Source organism: Punica granatum, chromosome 1 (assembly GCF_007655135.1).
Source record: "Punica granatum isolate Tunisia-2019 chromosome 1, ASM765513v2, whole genome shotgun sequence".
Lineage (NCBI taxonomy): Eukaryota > Viridiplantae > Streptophyta > Magnoliopsida > Myrtales > Lythraceae > Punica > Punica granatum.
Genome location: NC_045127.1, coordinates 2,507,421 through 2,513,420, shown reverse-complemented (window position 1 = coordinate 2,513,420; position 6,000 = coordinate 2,507,421).

The following is a 6,000-nucleotide window of genomic DNA, read 5'->3' as shown; positions in this document are numbered from 1 at the left end:
CGGGGAGAGATTTCTTTCCTATATAAGGCAGCAGTAGAAGACGGGAGTGGGAGTCCACTTTTGGTGTGGGTCCCACCCGCGGGGCCCGTTACCGCCAAGCTGACAAAAGTTCGGCCTGTAACGCTGCCACTCTGTATTAACTTCCACTTTTGCCCCTGGCCTCCCGTATCTTTTTGCTCTCCTCCCCTCACCGGGATTTGCCGGCGGTAAATAAATTCTGATTGGGAGGACCGCCGTCAAAGTCAGAAATAAGTTTGACTTTGAAATCTCGACCTTCTATTTTGGTTCCCGCTTCAATTTTCCCTGTAGTTTTAATTGTGTGTCATTTTACCCTTTGTGTTCTTCTGTGAAACTATTTCTATATCCAAGGGATCTATCCCTTTTCTACTTTTTTTTTTTTTGAAAAATTTCTTTTTGTCATATATGAGTCGTTCTTGCTTATTGATTAAGGTCTAGTTTGTGAGTATTGTTGCCAAAACAAAAGTATCAAAATATAGTTGTTGAAAAATAAGTAAAAGTGTTGTGGAAGTAATAATTGGAAACTGCTAAGATTAAAATTAAGGGAAAAAGACAAAACCCCCTTGTGGTTTGGGATCGAGACAAATCGTACCTTGTTTTTCTGTTTGGAACAATTAGCCCCATGTGCTTTGTTCCGTTAGACATAGGGGTTACGACGTTAATTTTTTTTATTTTCAGTCCTCAATCTTTAGTCTTTTAATTATTTTGGTTCTAAATCTTTTTCTTTTATCAGTCCTATCCTTAACTTTTCATTTTAGTCCTATAAAGAAAATCGAAAAGGGAAGGAGGGCTTGGGGCCGCCAATCAGCGATCATGACCCCTCTACCGAGGTCACCGGCAGTATCGGCCCCAACCCCGAATCAATCGGTGACCTCCGACTCGGAGTTCTCAGTCGATTCGGCGACCCGACCCCCCTTCCTTTTCGATTTTCTTTATAGGACTAAAATGAAAAGTTGGTGATAATAATGATAAAAGAAAAAAATTTAAAACCAAAATGATTAAAATGCTAAAGATTGACGACTGAAAATGAAAAAAAAAAACGCCATAACCCCTATGTCTAACAGAGCAAATCACATGGGGGCTAATTGTCCCAAACAAAAAAATATTGTGTGATTTGTCCCGACCACAAACTATAAGGAGATTTTTGTCTTTTTCCCTAAAATTAATTTTTGAAATAGAAGAAGAAGCAGAAGTAGTTTTAATAAACATATTAACTTAAAATCATATTTTCAACTTCTAAAATCAACCAAACTGTAATTTTGAGATAGTTCACCATACACTACTTCTACTTAAAAATCGAGAAAAAAATCACTTATATAATCACTGCTACACTCTCAAATGAAGTCTAAAGACAAATTTTTGCTTGATACTAACTTGTCTTAATTACAAAACGTCTTTGGTGAATTTCAAAACCATATTGTGTAGGTAAAGTTTGTTTACTATTACATTTTTTCAACTAAATTTCTTCAAAAATGCAATAATGTGAATAAAGAGAAATTTGTTTAACTAGATATACCACATATCTTACCAAAAAGTCCATTAAGGAAGGTTTCTAGAATACCACTAAATATATTTGTCCTTACTGATTACTGGCTAATTTTCTAGTAGGTAAGTAATATGATTCCTTCAAGTCAACAAAATCATTCAGCACCAAAATGAAAAGACAGAGAGAGAGAGAGGAAATTAGATTAATGTTGAAATCAACACTTATTGCGCAGTTAGTGCAGATATCATTTTCCAAACCTGCTATTTATGTGAAGAGAGAAAATTTCTGAAAGTTGAAAATTGGTGGGGGCCGTTGAGGGCAAATTGGTAATTACAATTTAGAAAAGAAATGTCGGCTTTTTGGTCTCAAAGTGGCGGCATGGACGACCGACCAAACCGCCCTTTCTATGTGTGCGCAAGACGGACGGCTGTTTTTTCCTTATTTCAGCACATAGAATATACATATACATATATATATATATATACACACAACTCAATAGGCATGGCCATGGGGTCCAATGTCCAATTCTCTAATTAATAGTTTTTTGCTAGTAGATATATGAACGTAATGGCATTCCCTCCCCCCATATGTCATAATGCTATTAAGACGGATCATCCTTTGTACTCGATTCTAGCTATCGGGAAATGCACCTCGTGAATTATACATGGAGAAACTTTTTGAATTTATCAAATATTAAGTCGCATATAGGAAAAACTCAAATTAGTTTCTCATGACCGACGATGAAGTAAATGTTTTGTTGACTTGATCATGGCCATGGCCGGTTCGAGGTTGCTTCTAGGACATGTTGAGTAGTTGTTCTATGATATGAATGCTAGATCAAACCTAATTGCTTGGTTAATCAATCGCTATGAAATGAACACTTCCACGGCCCGGCTAGTAGGCCATCTTGAGTTACAATTAGGCATGTCGGGATTAAGTATTGGTTTGCATATACCACTTGAGAAGTTGCCCCATTGGTACTTGTCTTCGTTGCCATTTGCTTGTTATATCATCATTATATTCAAACCTAATTGCTTGGTCAATCGATCTCTATGAAATGAACACTTCCACGGCCCCGGCTAGTAGGCCATCCTGAGTTACAGTTGGACATGTTGTGATTTTTTTTTTGTGAACTATGGTATCTGGGAGCTCAATTGGGCCATGACTAATTCAGTTGAATCGAGTCAGACCACAAAAAACAAAGTTCTTTAAGTGTGGACTCTCTACATTCACAATGACTCGAACTGGAGACCTTACTTAAGCGGAATAAGTGTCGAACCGCATGAACTGACCACGTTGGTGGCATGTCATGATTAAGTATTGGTTTGTATATACCATTTGAAAAGTTGCCCTATCGGGCCATCGGTACTTGTCTTCCTTGCCATTTGCTTTGGCAGTTTATTTATACCTGAGCTATTTACAAAGATTGATTCGTAAGTTCTAAGATTCGATAAATTATTAGACCGGTCCTTTCATATAAAACACGTGGAACTTTAATCTACTCACATAAATTACTGTCGAAATCCCATAATTTTATTTTTTGGGGGGGCAAGAAATAAATGAAACACTGTGTTTCATAAAAGTTCTTGAAAATCAATTTTGGGAATCTGGTTACCACAACACATGCGTTTTCTTAATGTAGATGTATACGAAAGGACTGGTCCCACCATTGATTCAAACTCAAAGTTGGTTTCACGTGGTATGGTTTCAATTTTTGGAGAATATCACGTAACTATATAGAGGCAAAGCACATTGTAGTAATGCAATAACAATGTCCGTTCATTATTAACATTAGGAACTCGAAGTAAAACTTCAATTCCATACTATTAAATAATGTTATGTCACTGATAAATGATTCTGAATTGCATTGTAACATGAAAAATTCATCGAATTTGAAAATTTTGATGGGAAATTATCAGGTCATGTATTTTGTCTGGAAAGTGAAATCTCGTAATATTGAAAAACAGAAAGTCTCATGAACTTCAAAACAGTAGTTCGCGTCAAGTCGAGTTTATATATGAAAGTTGAATTCCCATATAACATAAATTAGACACACATACATATGTGTGGAGGGATATATATATATATATATATATATGTGTGTGTGTGTGTGTGTGAAAATGAAGGGAGGAGCCTTTTCGATGGAGATATTGGTTAGTTGGTGTGGGCTAGTAGTTGGAATGGAAACTCCTACATTAGTATAGAGCCAAGGCAATGATATCCATCCACTTGCAAAAATTTTCCTGTGGTGCAATTGGGATGGGTGGACGACTACAGAGACAAGACATACATAGCTCGTGCGGTCGCTCCAGCTAGTATTAACATTCGCAATGGAAATTTCTATTTTTTCACTCGAATGTACATATCACTAAAACGTTTAAACCCGTCGCCTAACTCAAAACATGCTCATCTACTAGAAAATTAAAAAGGTGCCACATGATATATAAGATCGAATTTGGCTTTCCTGCAATCCAATTTTTATATAGTTCATATGATTTGGTCACGCTGAATAAATATTGAGCCATATAAAAGGCAACGGTGGATTTCACGAGAAAAGTTTCAAACATTTTGCACAGACGAATATGAATGAACTAGTGTTTTTGGAATGAATTGAATCGGATCATTCTTAATGGTGGTGACTGTTTCTTGCAATGCAAGTTGATCCCGTAAAATACCATCAGGGATGATGGCTCAGTAGTATCAAGCCCACTCCTATGTGATTTGGAAACTCTTAAGTCTCGAGTTTGAATCCCCCGAAAACATATGCTAGGTGGGCTCTTTGGCTTGGGCTTGAGGTCATCTCCAGTTTCTGTGAACTATATTAAACCCCTGGTGATACTACGCTGACAAGATTAGTGCTTGCGCTGGTTATTCAATTCATCTGATATGTTCACGATTAAACACGAGAGATCGAATATTACGTAGAGAAAGACAGTAATGTTATCATTACTGCTGCCCATTATTTTATTCAGGAAAAAAAAACTAATCCCATAAATGAAAGAATAGGGTCCAAGTTAAAACTATATAAACTACATGCCTTGAGGTGGCCTAGTTTAAAACTATAGGAGCGCAAAAGCAAAAGCAAAGGCAAAATTAGGCGGGTAAATAGTAAAGTAAATGAGTAAATAGGCAATTTCGTCCATTACTTTCGCAAATTGCATCAATTTTGTTCATGACTTATTTTTTGCATCAATTTCGTCTCGACTTTGCACTTTTGCATCAATTTCATCCATGACTTTGCACGATTAAATCAATTTAGTCCATAACTTTTCTGTTACATCAAAGTGGTCCTCGACTTTGCACGGTTACATCAATTTAGTCCCTGACTTTTCGCAGTTACATCAGTTAGTGATACAGTTGCATCAATTTGGTCCTTCTGTGGGGTGGTTGCATCGATCAGGTCCCAATGCGACATCAGTTTGGTCCCCTGTCACATCAATTTGGTCTCCGCCATTAAGTATTAATGTTGACGGTGTTAAATGGTGCAAATTGTTACATCAATTTGGTCCTCGTGCTATATCAAATTAGTTCCTGACTTTTTTTTTTTAACCCATTTGTCTCTATTTACTCTTCTTCTTCCTTCGCTCATTCTCATTCTTCTTCGGCACAAATCTTACCTGTTGCAGCCCGGCCATTCCCGAGGCTGAGGGCGACTGCCTTCAATCTAATTGATTCTGGGGCGATGGGCGACGCGGTAACCCTCGACTTTGGAAGCTGAAGTGTAGCTCATTAGGTTCTAGAGAAAGAAAGCTTGAAAGCTCGTTAATGGCATATCATCGTAGCTAAGTTATTTGACCAAAATTGTTGTATAATTTCATTGTTTAGATCAGTAGGATGCTATAAGATCTTATAGAACCAAATTTGGTTGAGTCGTTTGAAAAATATCGCATTCTAAAGTCGGCTGCGGACATGATGAACATAGGATTCGAGCTTTTTTTTTTTTCGACCCGTTTTCTCCATATTTTTCACTTTCGTTTGATTCTAAACTGTAGCTTGTTGTTTGAGGTTTCCACAGATACCTAGAATACAGAAATCCGAGTCCTGTAAATATACAAACGCTCTCCCGAAGTTGGCCCGATAGTCTGTCTAGTGCTGTTCGTGCTTGTGACACCCAACAACTTCGGGAGACTCGATTGACACGCTCTGATCTTTGTCGATGTCTTCCGTTGCGATTTCGACCTTCAATCCATCCAATTCCGATTGCTCCGTCCTCTAATTCTTTGATTTCTAGTAAAAATCCATGAATTCCCGTTCTGGGTCCTCTCAACATCCCCCCGAACACCCCTGAGAAGTCCATCTACTGGGAGGCCTCCTTCTATGGCATCCTTGTCGGGGATGAGGGCGGCCTTGGTGGGGGTTAACGGTGGTCGAAGGAGAGGGCGAGGTCGGGGCAGATATCGTCGAGTCTAAGGAGAGGACGGGTATGGGGACGAGGAACAGTGGAGAAAGAGGAAGAAGACGATGAATAGTGAACATGGAGGAAAGAGAGGGACTGA